Source organism: Carettochelys insculpta, chromosome 12, assembly GCF_033958435.1.
Source record: "Carettochelys insculpta isolate YL-2023 chromosome 12, ASM3395843v1, whole genome shotgun sequence".
In the NCBI taxonomy this organism is placed as follows: domain Eukaryota; kingdom Metazoa; phylum Chordata; order Testudines; family Carettochelyidae; genus Carettochelys; species Carettochelys insculpta.
The window spans coordinates 5,889,367-5,908,104 of record NC_134148.1 but is presented as its reverse complement, the minus strand read 5'-3'; the positions used below and the strand labels follow the sequence as shown (position 1 = coordinate 5,908,104).

The window sequence follows — 18,738 nt, the reverse complement described above, 5'->3', positions numbered from 1 at the left end:
AAAGACTACGAATGAGGCGCTGAAATGCATATTCAGCGCCTCATTAGCATGCCGGCGGCCACAGCACGTCAAAAGTACGGCGGTTTGCTCCCTCCCGGCTCGTCTACACTGGGGTCCTTTTTCAAAAAGACCCCACCAACATCGAAATGCCCTTGTTCCTGGCAGTGGGGTCCTTCCGAAAAGGACCCCACTTCAGATGAACTGTGCGGGAGCGAACCGCAGCACTTTTGAAGCGCCCTGGCCGCCGGCATGCTAATGAGGCACTGAATATGCATTTCAGCACCTCATTAGCATGGCCATTTCAAAGTTTTTACTAAGTGTAGATGTAGCCTATGAGTCTCCCCGCTCCTGGATGCGATCGGTAAAGGTGCGGGCGTCGCGCCCCAGTCCTAGTCTGTCTCTGCGCACCACCCGCAGGAGAGGGGCGCTAAACAGAGCTCACCGTGTTGGCTGGAACAACTAACACCTACCTGAGTCTGGGCACCAGGGAAAACAGAGGTTAAAACAGGGAGGTGCTGTTGTCTAGTATAGGGGTCGGGCCCCACTTTTTGTCCCTGCAATTAGCAGCTTCTCTTCCCCCACCCACCTTAATATAATTCAAATCGGTGGAAATTTCAGTTATGTTCGTATGAAAAAAACAAACAAACAAACCCTTTCGGCTCGTGTGAGAAACTGAGTCTGTCAAATGCAAAAACGTCATTAATTGGCCTGTAAACGTGCATTCGCGTGCATAAAATCAGTCACGTATTGCAACATTCTTAATGAGCTCGATGAGCCTGAGACCCAGCAGCCGATCGTGCTGCGCCCCGCTTATGAAATTACACACACCCCAATGGAGGGGCTTGCCCCCCGCACTCCGCACCCCCCGGTTTAGTGGGCAGAGCAAATCTACTATAGAATCTAGAGACGGGCGCTCTGGCCCTAGCCCAGCCCGAGAGCTCGGGTGTGACCACAGAGTCACTGGCCTGTCTGCCCAGCCCGGGAGGGACTAACGCCACGTCTGAAGCTTATCGCCCTTTCTGTCCGCTCACAGGTTTACTCTTTAAATCTAAGCCTTGAGCAAAGGAGGATCACAAAGCGCCTTGGGCTACCGCACCCGGAAACTTTCCTTGTGTCCCTGCTCCACACTGACAGCATGAAGCACTCACCTGCACCAGCTTTCATTTCTTTTCCTCCCTAGCTCATCCAGCTGTGCCCTCCCACCCCTGTATAGAAAACATCCGACCCATCCCTGCTGGGTCTGATAATCAGACATTTCTGGCCTTTCCTGGAGTCCGCCACTTCCTCTGTTTCCCCTTCAATGCTTGGTCAGGCTTGTGCCATGGCCTCTTTGCCTTGTGGGGACTGTCTTTTGCCATGTGTACATACAGCTCCTAGCACAGGGAGGCCCTGATCTCTGGCTGGTCTCTACATGCTAACCCATAGGTGAAGCTCCCTGAATCGTTCCTGGGGAATTTCTGCGGCTTCTGCAAGAGCTGGCTCCTCCTTCTTCCTCACTGTCGAGCTGCTTAAATGATAGGAATCCTCATTCCCAACCCTACACCAGGGATCTTGGCGGTTTAGTCCTGTGGGGCTCATTTCTCCGGTCAGCTTTCTCCGCCAGGGAAACCGGCGTGCACAGGGCTCAGGCTGGGCGGGAGGCTGAAGCCTGGCCAGATTTCTGTTTGGCGTAGGAGTTAGGCAGGAGGGAGCTCACACAGGGGTTTCCCTAGCATGGGATTTTGCACCCTTAGCTCAGCCTCTTCCCCGCCCCACCGCTTTTTCGCTTACCACGCCAGTCCCAGAATGCTAGAGCAAAAGCAGCGGAGGTAACGGCGTTTGTTGGAGCAACTTGTGTGGGTGAAAGAGGAGCTCTGGGCAGCTCCGAAGCATCTCTGACCCCCAGAAGCTGGGCCAGTTAGCGATTACCTCGTCCACCTTGTTCACGTCTCCCCTGCTATTGCAGGGGCACTATTGCCGCAGGGCCATCCCCACCGGTCCAGAAGCACTGCACAGCTCAGCACTTCCGTGGGGCGTGCGGGGAAGGCGTGGGGACGGAGACAGAAGCTGAGGGGGAGAGGGTTGCCAGCTCTCTCTGTTTTCTGCCAGGGAGTCCAGTTTGTCCGCTCTGGGAGAGTTGGCTACTCTGGAGCAGGGCAGGGAGGGAGGTTCACCTGCAGCGTCGAAGCATGAAGAAGCAGTGGGAGGAGGAGCAGGCAGCATTTAGAAGACAAATCGCAGCTGCCCTCCACCTTCACGGCCGCCCTCTGTTTCTCCGGAGTCTCCTGTCTCCATCCCCAGGCTCTCCTTTCCTGCTGAGCCTGCGGCGGTGGGCGGACAGGAGATGGGGCCACCAGAGCTGGCGCTGCCCACGGCTGCCGTAGGTATGTGTGGCCCAGGGCACCGTTTGAGGCACCAGGGTGGTCCCTAAATCTAATGATGCCCTACCCAGCTGCGGATGCTGTGTATGTCTAAGGAGGGCCCTGGCAGAGGCCTGTGGCGTGCAGGGTGGTGAGGTCGGAGCAGGCGAGGCCGTGTGTGATGGCAGTCGCATTTCCTCCCCGTGCGCTCGCCTCCTGGCAGCACAGAGCTGGTTTTATTCGTGAAGAACAGGGAGCTCTTTTTCCCAGATAATTATATTTTCCTGTAAGACCTTTCCTCACATTCAAACCCGCCCAGGAAGGCTGAGCAGAACCCAGCTGACGGGCAGGAGCCCTGGGGACTGCCCCTCCGCACGCAGCGTTCACTCAGAACTCCTCTGCCGTGCCTGCTGGTGCGTTTCACACCCAGGCAGCACGTGGCTGTGTGTGTCAGGGCACGGCGGCACACCCAGCCCCACTGTGCAAAGCAGCGGGTGCATGCTGAACCGTGCGTCCCACCTCTGCTCAGGGACAACGTAACCTGCGCTTATCCCTCACCCCCCCTACACACACAGATCAAGCAGGCAGCGCTCTGTTCCCAGTGCCAAGAGGCAAAACCGCACCACATCTGCTTCTGATAAATAAATAATTCCTTCCACCCTGTAGAACAATAGAGGGCATAAGATTTATACCACCAAACACAAACATAGCTTAAGCCCTCCCTCTGGTGGGGCAGGGGGGGAAACCCATCCGTCTGCTCATTCACACCTCCCTACTAAAACATTCAGCTCCCTGCACAAGTGTGCACATGACCATCGATTTAAGCCCCTCTCGCTAAATAGGGTTAATTCCCCTACCTGTGCGTGCACAAATTCCTGCCCCAAATCCGTCACATCCCCATGATGAGGAAGAGAGTGAGGCCACATCTGGAGGATTGCATCCAGTGTGGCTACGTTGGAGCAGGTTCAGCGGAGACTAGCCAGAATGATTGAGGGTCTGGAGCACAAGCTATGAGGAGAGGCTGAGGAATCTGGGCTTGTTTAGTTTGCAGAAGAGAAGACTGAGGGGAGATTTGATAGTGGCCTTTAGCTTCCTGAAAGGGGGCTGGAAAGAGAATGGAGAGAGGCTGCTCTCAGTAGTGATGGACGGCAGAACAAGGAGCGATGGTCTGAAGTTACACTGGGGGAGGTGTAGGTTGGATATTAGGAAAAACTGTTTCACCAGGAGGGTGGTGAAGCACTGGAATGTGTTACTGAAAAGAGGTGGTGGAATCTCCATCCCTAGAAGTTTTTAAGTCCCGGCTTGACAGAGCCCTGGCTGGGATGATTGAGTTGGGGTTGATCCTGCTTTGGGCAGGGGGCTGGACTAGACGACCTCCTGAGGTCCCTTCCAGCCCTAGTATTCTATGGTTTTGTGGTTTTCTATGATAATCAAACTCACCCCAACATAAATGCACACACACAGGTCACTGAGAGCTTCTCCACTGGAAGTGGGATGATTCTGCATTGAAGTGGCAGCCTGAGTGCATGCTTACACACCACTGACTAACTCACTGTCCGGTCCAAGTCCCATGGGAAGCACCGGGCATCTGCCCCATGACTTCCGTGGGAATCAGACTGTAAGCTGCCAAAGTTCTGCCCCAGCATGTGCTGGGCTCAGCATGAAACCTGACGTGGACCAGCTGGGAGTTGGTCTTTCCTCCAAAGCGCTGGTCAGGGATCTGGATGATGCTCTTCGTGGGTGATTACATCAGTCATGTTCGAACTGCCCTCCGCAAATCTGCATGCATGGAAGTGTACTCACACGGGGCATCTACCACTGTGTAGTGGCAGAGCAATATACGGACACACCTAATCGAGATGGACACGCAGCAATCGCACATAAACACGCCGGCTGTGTCTACACAGCGCGCTGCTGACAGCAGGGTCATGCAAATGAGGTCACTCAACAATGCAAATGAGGAGCTCATTTACAAATTGTGTGGCTCATTTGCATACGCTCACGTGATTGCTGTCCTGACAGAGGTTGCAGCTGCCCCAAAACAAACCATGTGAACGGGGTTCTGTCGATGAAACCCCCCATCATCAACAGACCCTTATCCTTTTTTTTTTTCCATTGGGCCAGCTCTGCTGACTTGGGTTTGCAGGGCTCAAGCTTGGAGCTAAAAACTGCCATGCAGATGTTCTGAGACCTTGAGCAGGAGGTGGGTCCAAGCTGCAGCCCAGGTGCCAAGGTTCACACTGGTGTTTTTATCCCTTCAGCTTGAGTCAGTTGACCAGGGCTCTGAGCATCATTGCTACAGGCTTTTTAGTGCAGTGAAGACATACCCTTAATCTGAGTTTACAAGTGCATTGTTCTTTTGAAAGAGGAATGCAAATGAGGGAAATTGGAAATGCAAACGAGGCGTTGATTTACAAGTCTCACACTTCGTTTGCTTAATTTGTTTTTGGAAGAGATTCTTTCAAAACAAAAAAAGCTGTATAGACGGGGGTCCTTCAAAAACTAAGCTCCATTTTTTCAAGGCACTCTTATTCCTAATTTTTTTTTGTAGGATTATGGGTTCTTTTGAAGATGGGGTTTATTTTCGAAAGAGCCCCATGTATACTGCTTTTTTTCTTTTGAAAGAATCCCTTTCGAAAAGAGATTAGGCAAATGAAGCAGGAGATATGTCAATCAATGCCTCATTTGCATTTCTGATTTCCCTCATTTACATTCATCTTTCGAAAGAGGAATACACATGTAGACTCAGTTTTTGTGGGCACCTGGGCCAGGTTTTTAACCTTTGCTCTGCAAGCACAACAGGGGCAGAAGTGTCTTTTTTTTTAAATGAAAGCCGAGATTCTCACATAATCACAGGACTCCAGAAGCTGGGGATTTAAGTAAAATATCAAATATTGGAAGACGTGATCAAATCCCAAGAACTGGTGACTTGTACACATGCACACACGAACACTCAGCACCTGGCAGCATAAACCAATACAACCCAGAACGCAGACTCTGCAACATGGTGACAAAAATGCATGTGTGTCTACTTCAACACACGTGCAAAGAGATGTGTAGTGAAGTGTGTTGAGTGGGGCAAACCCTATCCCACGCAACTCTGCAGATTGCAATGGGAGAATGCAGTGCAGATTGTACACACATCTCATAGAGCTGGAGGGGATTTCGAGAGGTCATCTAGTCCAGCCCCCTGCCCTCATAGCAGGACCAAGCCCCATCCCTAAATGGCCTCCTCAAGGGTTGAGCGTGCAACCTTGCATTTAGCAGGCCAATGCTCAAACCACTGAGCCATGGAGGGGAACTGACGGGGTCCCCCTACTGAGCCCCTTCTGGCAGCTGTGAGGGACTCTGTATCTGGCCGGCCAGGGAAAGCTGTGGGTGTAAGGGACAGTGAGGGCAGAGTGGAGTCAGAAATCCTTCCAGCAAGAGAGAAAGAAAAGCCGCCTTGGAACAGGCTGGGAACCACGTTTTCCAAGACTGAAACGATCTTTCCAGGCCAACTGTTCTTGGCAGCCTGGAGCCGATGAGTGAGGCTGAGTCACACCGCAGCAGACGTCACAAAAGCCTTATTAACCTCCCAGCTCCCCAGAGCCTCCCTCCTTTCCCCCGCAGTTTTCAGCTCAGCAGCTCCAGCCTCTGCTTCTAACCTGGGGTGGGACCCTCAGCCCCCTGGCACTCGTTAGGCACGTGTGACTGGGACCTCTTCATCTCTGCTGCCCACCACTGCGGTGGGGGAGGTGGTCCCAAGACAGCCTTTGGCGGCGATGTCTGTGGTATGCTCCAAAGCCGAGAGCCATGAAGTCCTGTTCCTGGTGGAGAAACAAGCTCCTGCCACGCAAAACACGTGCTAATCATAGAAGATGAGGGTTGGCAGAGTCCTCAGACGGTCCTCTAATCCCATCCCCTGCTCAGGACTGACCTCAGCTGAATCAATCCAGCCAGGGCTTTGGCAAGCTGGGCGTTAAAAACCTCGAGGGATGGAGGTCCCACCACCTTCCCAGGTTAACCCTTTCCGGTGCTGCCCCACCTTCCTAGGGAAATAGTTTTTCATACTATCCAACCTACACCTCCCCCACTGTAACTTGAGACCCTTGTTCCTTGTTCTGTTGTCTGTCACCTCTGAGAACAGCCCGGCTCCTTCCTCTGTGGACCCCCTGCCCCCGTCTTCCAGTAGTTCAAGGCTGCTGTCAAATCCCCCCCCGCCCCCGCCATGCACACATGCTCTTCAGCAAACTAAATAAGCCCAGTTCCTTTGGCATCTCCTCGTAAATCATGTACCTCAGCTGCAAGTGGGCCAACAGCTTCTGCAAGCCCCTGGGCAGTTTCGGGGGACTGGCTGCACTCTGGAAAGCGTGGGGTCCATCGATGCTGGATTTAAGGGTGTGGGGGTGCTCCAGCCCCTTTGCCTAAAGTGGTTTCCATTGTACCCAGGGCTTCTGGCTTGGTTCAATAGTTCTTGGCACCCCCACCGTAAAAGCTCTTCCAGCGCCCCTGGCAGGGCCAGGGAAGTCAGCCCTCAGCACTGCCTGGACCACAGCCTTGGAAGCGTCCCCCCCGCAGCCCACAAAGCTGCACGGTGCTCGTGCGGTAGCAGCAATTTAAAAGGCCCCAGAGCTCCAGCCACCATGGTAGCAGCATCAGTGTCTGGTGTCCCAGCACCCTCTGAATCACTGGTCCCCAGAGCAGCTGTCCCCTTTGCCCCACTCCCTCCTATTGGGAGGACCCCCCAGCCCTCTCGTTACTTCTGTTAATGCACATCAGTACATCCCATCAGCCTCGGCCATGAGCGCACCCAGCCAGTGGGATGCGCCAGCCCTGACACTCAGCTTACACCAACATGCGTCCATCTTCTCACCTCTGGGTCACCACGGTCTCCCCGTAGGCACACAAGAAACGCCTTACACAGCCCCGTGCGGGTGGGGCATTGCCCACGGTAGTCTGCTGCAGAGCCCCGTGATTGCCAAGTGGCAACATCGCAGTCCCGTGTATTGTAACATGTCTGGACACACGACTGCAAGCATCACCCCCCCCAGACACACACGATATCACCCAGCATGCACATGAAACGCCTCAACAGGCCCGCGCCGGCGTGCGTGCTGTCAGGAGAGTCGGCCATCGTCCCACGCATACGCTCACAGGCTCTCCGCGCCCCCTGCAAACGCGGAGGGCACCTTTGCTCATTTCCCTGCAGAGAATTCGGCTGCGGACGCCAGATTCTTTCCCCGGGCTGCTTCCCCGAAGAACAAGCTGTTTGCGTTTAGCTGCACCCCGGTGGCAACAGTGAGTCGAGGCCACGGGCTGAACGATGCCAACCCGGCCAGAGTCACAAGGGGCAGCAGCACAAGCGTGATGTTTCCAAACGCGGGCAAGGCCGCAGTGCAAAGAAATGAGACAGCAGGAGCGCCTGGCTCCCCTCTGCCAGACACGTTGAGCCTCCGTGTCCCCAAGAGGAGGGTCAAGCCAGGTTACACCTGCTGTTCGGCTCCTCTCTCTTTTAAAAACAATGGGACGTTTTTAAGGTAGACTCAGTCATGCGCTCACCCCGGCCGGGCCCCATTTGGGAGCAATCATTCGCCTTTCCTCCTTAACCGTCTCTTCAAGGTTTTGCATCTGGCAAAGCCAGACAGTGCAGGAAATGCCATCAGCGTTAGCACCTCCAGAATCACTGTAAAACCTGGATGGATAAGACAAGGTCCAAGCTGGCCCAGCCTGCAGGATTCTGCTGTACTAAGCACAGCTATCCAGAGTCCCCTTTACTCTACTTGGGAGAGATGGGGGAGACAGGGAGCCAAGGAACAGGAGAGAAGCCACAGACACTTTAGAGCTAGAGCTAGGTTCCACTATGCAAAAAATACAAAGCAGCTCAATCCTTGTTGCTTGGAAAGTTCTTTTCTCCTACTGAGACCAAGCCAGCCGGTCCCGCCGCCCGGACACATCACAGTCCGATTTTGGGACGGGCCAACTTGATTTGCCTCCTTGTCAACCAGATTCAAGAGCATGAGTTCCCCAGTGTGCTTCGAATTGGAGCACTCGTGTTCCCGCGAGGGAGAGACGCTAATGAAGAGGGACATCGGCTTAGATTAGCACCGCAGGGACCTCAGGTCCAGAGCTCTGCACTCCCAGCAGGACCTAGCACCATCCTCGACAGATGTTTACCTAGTCTGCCCCAGCTCCTTGAAAGCCCTTATCCGGAAATTCACGTGGGGCCTTTAGAAGAAATGAGCTCACAGCCGCTGGCTTACAATGCCAATGCCCTAACCCAGGGGTCAGCGACCTTTCCGAGGCGGGCTGCCAAATTCTAACCTTTTGACCTCTACCTACGGTCCGAGTGCTGGTGATACTTTTTAAAGTTGCTCATAGTCCTACTTGCAACAGCTTCAGTAATACATAAATGAGGATGCCGAGCTTTCCTGGTTAGGTGGTGGTTGGTAGCATTAGCTCGTCTTCTGTTAATCCCCAGGCATCACACGCATACACCCACAGACTCTTCACACCCTCGCAAGCATGGAGGCCAGCAAGCTCCTGGCTGCATGGGGGAGGAGGGGTGGGGCTGAGCTCCCGCCTCGCGTGCCGATAAAAGCTTACATGTCATTCTTGGCACACATGTTGGGCGGGTGCTGACCCCTGGTCTAACCAGTGAGCCGTACCTTGCCCCGCAGGTGATTGAGGGAGGCCCTCAGGGTGTGGATTACCTAGCAAGTGCTGCTTTAAATGGACTTGATTTTCAGGAAGGTCTGAGCACCCGCCCTGTGCAATCAGGCCAAGTCCTCTGAGCGGAGCACACGGGTAAAACAATAGCGACCTCCCTTGTAACGTGCACGCAGCTCAGCAGAGGAAAGGCGCTCGGGACTAGGGCTCAGTATGACTGACAGCAGTAGCAGCGCAGGGGAACTATGGCTACCTGCAGCGCTGGCACCCTGCTGCTCAGCCCGGTGGGTTGCAGCAGGGGCGGTCGTCACCCAGTCTGGGGTGTGTCAGACGTGCTGAACAATCTGTGCTCGCCCTGTAACCGGAGGCTCAGCGGAGGGAGTTAACGATGGAGCGAAACTCAACCCTACCTCCTTGGATCCAGCTCAGCCCTTTCATCTACCCTGAGTCCAGCTGGGTGTGTTAGTGTAATTGACTTCATCTGGTGAAGGGTAGCTAGCGGAGAATTGACACGGTAACCACAACAGTTCTGTACAATCCATCCTCTTAATTGGAGCTGTAAAGCGATACGCCGCGTGGTTCGTGCACGGTAAATCCAGGTATTACAGGCCAACTTTCCAGCTCACCTTCAGCTAGCCTCTGTTTCTTGCATGCATTCCGGATTTTGCCTGCAAGCAAAGCATTGCAGGCATTGAAACGGGGCGTGAATGGCGTATGCTTGCATCTTGCTGGGCTCCTTGATTTAGCGCTGCCAGAGCCTGGGAAAGGATTTAGGCACCTAACTCCCATTTTAACCCCCAAGACTTAGGTGCCTAAATACCTTGGAGAATTTGGGCCTCGCTGTGTATAGAAACGTTGTCGCCAGTTTTTGTTAAGCAGAATTAGCGAGCAGAGGAAAATGGAGGCAACGTGCAAAGCAAGAATCCCTGTGAAAAAGTGCTATACGTGCAGCCGTCTGCTGCAGTTTCTCCTGGTGTGTCGTGGGTTACCAGCCTAGGAGGTTGTACACCATAAACCAGGTGTGTCTGGGGGTTACTCAGCACAGAGAAGGGGGCCTGGATGTTTCAGAGGCCCAGATGTTGCAGATTGCAAAGGTGCCATACTTGCTGTGCTAGCCCCGGGGAAGGGACGTTTTAGGAGCTGTTCTTCTGAAGCCAGGACGTTTTTGTGACAAAAATCACCATCATCAAATGAAGGCAACGGAACGTAAGGGTGAGCACAGAGCTCCACCTGGCCACTGCCTCTGTGATGAGCGCAAGACAGCCAGAGAGCCGGACGCCACCTTTAGAGCTGCCGTTGCGATTCACACAGAACGTATTCACCCTTTGTGACATTAGAGTCAGGCAAGGCAGTCCTGGGGCCTGCTCTCCAGATCCAGCAGGGCTCTGTTCCCAGGAGGCTAGCACAGAATGGCTCTGACTGGCTGAACTAAAAAGCCAGGGCCATCTCTGACACATACATTTCAGGAGTTTTCAATCCATGTGGGACAGGTCGGGGTTGTTTCAGAACGAACAGAAGGACAAATCTCCATGGATATAAAGCAGTCTAGTCCCACCCATGCAGTGACTCACTTACACCTGCTGAGGATCTGGCCCTAGATGCGTTTTGACGAGCAGCCATGCGCATAAGAATTGCATTAGTAAGATGCATTTCTATAACAGTCCCCAGCCAGCCTGCCCCTTACGCTGCAAATGTCCTCGACACACCTGTTTTCCAGAGAGTCTAGGGCAGTGGCTGTCAGCTACTGGCGTGCCGTGAGAGCTGTCCAAGAGTGCCATGAAATTTCATCAGTTTCCCCTCTCTGCAGCTCCACAGGGAAGGGAGGGGGAAATTGACAATCCTGTGCCAGTTGGGGGCTGGAGCAGCAAGGCTGCCTGAGTCCCAGCTGGCACAGGATTGGTCAATTCCGCCCCCCACCCCCGGTGGCTCTTTGCAGAGCTGCTGGGAGAGGAAATCGCAACCCCGTAGGAGAGCATTCACCCCAGGAGGCAGCTGAAATGCTGCACCCTGACTCCAACAGGCTGGTGAGGTGGAAAACCTGCTCTCTGAAGCTGCCTCCCTGCACTCCTCCACTTTGCCAACGGAAGGCTTAGAAATAGCTGAGCAGGGCCACGTGGGGCCAGCCCGGGCCAGAAGAGTGGCAAAGGGAGATAACTCTCAGGGTTCTCTCCAGCCATCTCAGCTGGCTGGCCGCCCCAGAGAGCCCTGTCCCGCACCACGCCACCAGAGGGAGAGAGCCGCTGGTGGAGATTAAAACTATTCAACCGCTTTCAGCTACAGGTGGTGTACAAACTGAAACTGAATGGTCCTGGGCAGAGCTGTGGGAGCCAAGGGTCAGGCTGAAGTAGCTTAGGACAAGGGCCCGGGAGGAAAACTAACCTGGCCAACCCACCCGCACACCAGCCCAGCCTCTGTGGACAGGTTCTACCATGGCACTTCTACAGCCACAGCACCTGTGGGGCAATGGGTGAGGATCAGCATCTCCGGGTTAAAGACAGGGAAACCGAGGCACAGAGCAACTTACCCAAGAGTCCACGGTGGCAGCGCTAGCTGGGCATAGCACCCAGGATCCCTGTATCGAAGCCCCAACTCTAACCCTGGGGTACAGCTGCCTGGCTGAAGGCTTAACCAGGGGCCAAATGAAGGACTGATGAGATAAAGTCCCAAATTTTGATCTCTGCACCCGGCACCCTCCGCTTTCTCTGGGGCAGAGGGCAGGGTGTCATATGCATCTACCCAAGGAGCAAATTCGTACTAGTGGTCTCTTTGAGCTACCGGAGGAAGGTACGACACAACCCAACGGCTAGACTTTGACACCAGCCAACCTCAGATTGCGAATCAGGCGGGAGTATTTCACAGCGAGGGGAATCGGCTGATGGAACGACTTCCCTGGCGGCTGGAGGGTTCTCCATCACGGGCGACTTGTCAGTCAGGACAGAAGGTTCTTCCTGAGGAGCTGCTCTGGGAAATGGGTCGGGGCAGGTCGCAGGCTTGGGCTAACAGGAGGTCAGACCGGGCGGTGAGGTCAATTCCAGTTCTATGCGATGTGTGTGTCTGATGAGAGGGGTATGGTGCTGTTTACTTTCCAAGGCAGGGGCTTGAGTATTTCACTTCCAGGGAGGCTCTTTCCTTTCTGAAACCGTTTATTCAGGGTTATAACAACTTATGAGAGAGCCTCTCTTCCAGGCCCCAGTACCTTGTTGGTACCATCTTCATTCCCTCGTCCCACCGCCAGGCAGCCAGCCAGAGAGAGAAGATGGGCCCTCCCGGCCCTGAAGGTTAGCCAGTGCGGACAGAGGTGCAGGGATACCCAGCCAGCCAGCCTCTCTCTTCTGTACTACTGTGACCAGAGCCTCTGCTCCCCTACGTAGCCGTGTCTCCTGGGTTTCCTGCCTTTAGATCCCAGGCCATCTCGGGTATTCTGGTCAAAACTCACACACTACAGTTGAGTCAGTTGCCCAGAGGCAGCCAGTGCAAACCTCAGGTTCAACGCACCCCCGGAGTGTCAGGCTGCTCTCCCCTGGTCTTGTGGGTCATGGGCGTGGAGGGGCCCCTCCGCTGCCCAGTCTGTTCCAGCCACTCCCAACCCGTCGCTGAACTGGAAACGCCCCAGGCCTCAGGCTCTCTGCAGAGGTGATCGTCGCAGTTGGCCTGGGCCACGGGTTTCATCGCTGCAGAGGCCTGGGCAGGGGGTGTCTCCAAATCCCCCCAGCCGTCCCGCACAGGCAACATAAAACCCTCACTGAGGCTCTGGGAGGTGATCACCTGCATGCGTGCGCTGCAGCCCAGGATGGAAACAGACCCGGAGACGACAGCCGAGGCCTCGTTACTGAACCACACAAAAGTCTTCAGTCCCCCCTCGGTTCCTCCCGTCTCCCCGTTTTATTATCCTGCATGGAAAACACCTCCCCTCCAATGCCAGGAAAGCCCCAGCCAACACTCCAGAGTGCCTGGTGCAGGCTGTGTTTGCCTTAGCTTCCTTTGCAAGCTATTAATTTCCTCCCCGGCCATAAATAAAACGGTCATATAAAATTAAGGGGCCATGCAACACAAGGACTCCTTTCTAAACAAGCCAATCAGACCCCAAGGGGCAGGTGGGGGCTCTTCCTGTCCCCTCCCCCGGTGCACGCACTCTGCCCCGGGGGCGCTGGGGAGAGGGGACCGGGCCTGTACTGTGGCTACCTCCTGAAGGCTCCTGTCCCCAGTCATGCCTGGTCATTCAGACTACGAGGCCTAAGCTTCACGCAGCTCTCACCTCTGACTGATGGCAGAGCGCCGGCCGGGCTCAGAGGGGCGGGTGAACAGCAAGCCGCCCACGGAACCAGGCTGGTATCCTGGACTGGCGACTATTCCACCACCAGCCCCAGTTCCCAAAGAGAAGCATTGGCCCTGCCTGCCAGGCCGGCTGGGAGCAGGGGATTCTCTTTGTCTAGGAGCCGAGCTGGGTCAAAGCACCCCCGCTAGGGAGGAGAGCCCGGCTCGGCTGTTATTCCACCTCCAGCAGGGCTGGGCTGGGCTGTGGGAAGGTGGGAATGAGGAATACACAAACTCCTATGGGGCAGCTGCCCCGTCCTTCCCCAGCTCGGGGAGAGAGTCCAGACAGAGGGAGTGTCCCAAGGTGCAAGTATCCCAGTTGCCGGTGCATCTCCAAGGAGAGGGGCTTTTTGCACACTCTTCCTGCTGGCAAACAATGGGCCCTTTTGGCACATGGGGCAGGGAGGACCAGCTGCCTTGGCTGGGAGCTCTGATGGGAGGCTGCAGGAAATCAACACACACACAGGGATTGCCAGGACCACCCGGGTCAGCTCAGGATCCAGGCAGGGATCTGAGCCTCCCCAGCGTACAGGGAATTTCAGTCACAGTTTCTAGTTCTGTTGGTACCTAGTGCTGAGCCGTACCTGGATCCAAAGTTCTCTGGGGACCCAGGGCTTTGATTCAGTCTGGAACCAGGGCCGGATTCTCAGCTGGTGTAAATCAGCATTGCCCACTGCAGCCGGGAGGGATCTGCCCATCTTCCAGGAAGCAGCACATTGTTTGCACAGAAATCTCAAACAGCAGGACTTGGCCTGGAGAGGCGCTGGCTCAGGGACGAGGGAGCTCTTCACCTTATAAAGTCATAAAAAACTCCGAGGCCCCAGAATGCTGCTTCCGATGACGCTGCCTCCGTCCGCACGGCTGTGAACCAAGGAATGCAGTGTCCCCTGTGCACGAGTCAGCCAGGGAGCTGTCAGGCTGCAGCTGGGCTTGGGAAAGAGCCCCAGAGACAGGGCCCGGGAAACCACCTGAGCACTGTGCGGGATCAGAGCGTGAGGTAAACCACGACAGCAGCAGCACGCTCCTGGGGGCTGCCCTGATTCCATAGTCAGACCCACCCCAGCACAAGGCTTGGCCCTCTTTATCCGCTGGGGCCTGTTAATCCCAGGAGCCCTCCAATCTGCCCCTCTGACGCCACCCCAGCACATACCCATGTCCTGGAACCTGACCCTTGGCCTCTTCTCCAGACCGTCATGACCCACTCCTCTGCCAGTCTTTGTGGTTACAAAAGATTGAAAGGGACGCATCTTTCTAATGTACGTCCGGGGCCGGGCACCCTCCTCTCCTTGGTGGGACCTCCCAGCAGGCAGCGCCAACCCTCCCTGGGGCGGCCTCTGGGGGACCAAGAGAGGACCAGGCCTTGAACCCAGCAGCCTCACAGTGCCACTGAATTTACCCAGGCCTGTGGTTTTCAACCGGTTTTCACTGGTGTCCCCTGAGAACTGGTGGAATTTCATCAATTTCCCCTTCCTAGGGCTCTAGCAGGGCCAGGGCAAGGGGAAACCGATGACCCCTTGCCAGCTGGGGTGCAAGCGAGGGGGAGAGAGGGAGGGCAGGGGCCTGTAGGAGCTGGGACGTGGTGTAAACCTACAATTGATTCAGCTGGAAAAAGTGGGTGGGCCGTGGAATTGTTTGGCACGTGGCCGTATGCCGTGGGACCAAACAGGTTGAGAACCACTGCTGTAGGCTCTGGGCTACACACACCTTGTAACACTCTGCCAGCTTCCCATTTGGGGCCTGGATGTTCACCTGAAATCCGGGCACGCCCGAGCGTGGACGCAGTCACCCGGTGTTAAGGTGCCTTGCGTGGCTGCAGCCCATTTCCTGGAATTCACAGGAGTGTATTACACTGGTACCAGAGAGTTTTTAGCCCCGAAATCGATGGAGGTGGTGCCTCCTTAACTGACCCAGCATAGCCAATGCAGTCCACTTTTTGGGTGTAGACACAGCCTGTATTACAGTCTGCTTCGTCACCAGCAAAGGAACCCTAGGGCTGGGGAAGAGACAGTCGCGCAAGCCCCAGGTTTTTGCAGGAGCCTGTCCATTTCCCCCGGGCATTAGGGCTGGAAGTCTGAGAGGTGAGAACATGCTGCAGGAACCAGGAGAGGAGAGGTGTTAAGGAGCCGGACAGTGAGGGAGTGAAGAAGAGGAGAGAAGGGGGATGAGGGGAAGCGAGAGTAAAAACTCCAGGGAGAGACAGAGAAGGGGTGCAGAGACTGGCAAGGGGAAATGACTGGAAGCTGTGACATTTCTGTAGGATGAGTGACTGCGAAGACCAGGGCTGCTTAGCTCTGAGGGGAGAGAATAGAGGAATACACTGTGCTGGGAGGCGCAGGGAAGGCGGATGGGCCATGCCTGTCTTCACTTGCCCAAATGAAAGGGCGGGGGGGGGGGCGGTGAGCGTAACATCAAAAGGCAGCACCTTTCAAACCCCTCAGAGGAACCGCAGGGAGCCTGGGAGCTCATCCAGCCTGCGGAGCCTGGCAGAGTTGGACGAAGGGAGTGTGCTATTTATTAGGGCAGCACAGGACAGGCTAACAATAATGGTTGTGTAAGGGATGGAGACCCACCTGCTTCAGGGAACAGGCCACTGGCTGACAACCACAGCCCTCCAGAGCCATTACAGGGGTGCCAGTAGCTTGTTCTGCTGCAGCCAGTACCAGCCCCTGCTGGAGACAGAGGGCTGGGAGAGACTGCCCCAGGGGTCGATCTGGTCTGCTTATCCCTGCATCCGGCTGAGAACAAGAGCAATGGAGTTAGCAGGGACCCTGAGGAAGCCCCACGTAGGCCTGATTCCATGAGGCAGCGCCAAAGGCCTCTCGTCCCATTGCCTTGCAGCGCCTTGCAGGATTGGGCCCACAGCCAGCAGCTGTCCTCAGAGGAGGGCTGTTTTGGAAGCAGGGAGGGAGCCGTGTGAGATGTTGGCTCTGCGGCCGCAGGTGTATGGGGCAGGTGCAATAGCGGACCCCAAACGCCCCCTTGCGGCTGGGGCTTTGTGTCTGCGCCAGGTGTGGTGCCCTCATGGGGCTGCTGCCTCCAGGCAGATACAGCTCTCAGGGGGACCGGGACAAGGGAAATCCTTGAAAGCTCCGGGCTGGCCCTGCCTTAGCGCAGCCCAGCTGAGGAGCAGTCTCGGATGGTGCTCGGTGACCAGACCTTACAATCCTTAGATCGCTCCCCTGCCCCCAGGGAGCCCGTGCAGAGGGGCACTCGGCCTCCAGGGCTCAGCCTCCTTGGAGCCTCCCGGGAGTGACTCACGCCACCTTGAGCGCAAGAGGAAACTGGGAGGGTCCCCCACCTCCTGCCCCAACGGCTGCTTTGGCTGAACAGGGGCTCCTTGTCCACAGCCACCTCCCATCCTCTGAAAGGCAGCTCATTTCTCCAGGAAATCATGAGCATCCCTCCGTGTTCCACAAACACGCCCCAGACAAGCTGGGAGCTGTTCCGAGCCACAAGGAGCCTTAAAGCCTGGTGTGTTTTTCCACCTTAAGAAAACAGTGTGGCGTGGGCAGGAAATGTCTGGGAACACACAGCCCCTTTCAGGGAGGGCGCACGTGTGTGGTTTTCTTGGAACAAGCGCTCATGTTCTGTGTATAATGAAGGGCTGTTCTCCCTCCCTGCACACAAACGCGAGCGCACGCCCCTCTTCCCCACACACCTGCCCCCCTCACACACACCCCTTTCTCACTGGCACACTCCCTAACGCTTCCTTAGCACTACTCATCTTCCCAGTGCGCTTCCATGTGTTAGCAAAACCAAGCAAGCAGTCCCGTAGCACCTTAAAGACTAACCATTTTCATTATGAGGGGGTGAGCTTTCATGGGACAGGCCCACTTCTTCAGATTTGGGAGCAGAACTGAGAAATCAGGGCAGGATAAAGCAAGGAGCCAGGGAGAAGAAGAAGGGGGAGGAAAAAGAAAAGAAAACAGGGAGGAGTCACATTTTTAAGAAGACCTTTGGGAAGAGTAAATTAACTGAAGTGGGAGAGGCGCCATTCCTGACCATGTCGAAGGCGGGGAAATTGTCCTTATCGTGCATAAGAGGGATGAAACCCTTGGTGAGTCCCAGGTTAAATGTTAGGCCTCACTGCAGCCCTGTTGGCTAGTTAGGTAGAGTTATTCCCATTTTAGCAAGGGGAAACTGAGGCCCCGAGCGGTTTATAAATAGGACCCTACCAAATTCACAGCCATGGAAAATGGCTCACACATCATGGAACCTGGTCTTCACCCATGAAATCTTTTGTGTGGTTTTACCCAGTACTGTGCAGATTTCACGGGGAAGACCCGTGTTTCCCATCTGGGAGTCCTGACCCAGAAGAGAGTTGCAGGGGGGTTGCCAGGTTATTGTAGGGAGGTTGCCAGCCAGAGGCACTGGCTTTTATTTTTGCCGGTGGGTGTTTTTGAAAAGGTGTGTTTTTAGAGGGGAGCGCTCCAACAGTTTGGGGGGAAAGGTTATTTTCAGCATAGTTACTTCATGTCCTTTCGTATTTCTTCCTATTTTCTTTCATATTCTAATTGTACATGTCCATCTTTGGTATCTTGCCAGGGATGTAAAATCCCTTTTAATTGGTTAACGAGTTAAATGTGAGGTTTACCTAGTTAACTGATTAAAGGGGGAATGAAGCGGGGGCTGCTCTGGCACTCGCTGTGGACAGGGGCTAACCAGAACCAGTAAGCACCAACCGTTATGAGTGATGCTTACCAGTTAAACAGTTCACCTTTCACACCCCTCGTATTGATACTATTTTGATCATGATTCTGTTGTTATGAACTGCATGATTACATTACCGTGAATTACAGGACATAAAACCATTGCCCTCACCTACAAGCTGTCTTCGCTCACGGCCCAGTTTAAAGGCATTGTGTCTCGCTGTAGCTTTCTGGATGAAACTGTCAGCAATCTCCTTGACATTAGGCTCCCTGGTGTTACTTTGAGGTAAGTTAAGGACAGCTACGTAATTCAGTTGCGTCTGTCCAACTGATGACGAGAGATCATGTAAAGTCTTCGCAGCAAGAGAAGAACATCACAATTCAGGCTGATACGGCACTACGAATTTGCAGTGTTCTGGAACCATGGACCTTCCAGAGTATGACTCCACCATCTCTTTTGTACATATAGGTGCGGTTATATTTCGCCATGTCATTTATTTGGCATTTATCATTGAATTTCATTGGCCATTTTGTCGTCAAGTTACCCAAGATTCACGAGATCCCTTGGCAACGCTATGCAGGCTGTTTCCAACGTTACCCTGGTGAAAAAGTTTGCAACATCGGCTTATTTTGCCACCCCGTGCCCCTTTTAGCAGACCGTTTCTGAATATAAGGCATCTCAGAGAGGGAGCTGTGTTAGTGTGTACCTTCAAAAACAACAAGCAGTCCTGTGGCACTTTGGAGACTAAGAAATTTATTAGGTCATGAGCTTTCATGGGGCCAGGAGA

General features: G+C 54.7%; 2 protein-coding genes across 3 annotated transcripts in view; one reads left to right on the top strand and one right to left on the bottom strand.

Annotated features, from left to right (window-relative positions):
• CIMAP1C (ciliary microtubule associated protein 1C) overlaps positions 1-14,016 on the bottom strand; it is a 59,406-nt gene extending 45,390 nt beyond the window's left edge. Inside the window, exon 1 of the mRNA XM_075006889.1 lies at positions 13,886-14,016. The gene's annotated coding sequence lies outside the window, so the exon portion shown is untranslated. The remainder of the gene's footprint in view (positions 1-13,885) is intronic.
• Positions 1-18,738, top strand: part of CSPG4 (chondroitin sulfate proteoglycan 4) — an 85,401-nt gene that overhangs the window by 18,158 nt on the left and 48,505 nt on the right. The gene's annotated exons all lie outside the window — the stretch shown is intronic.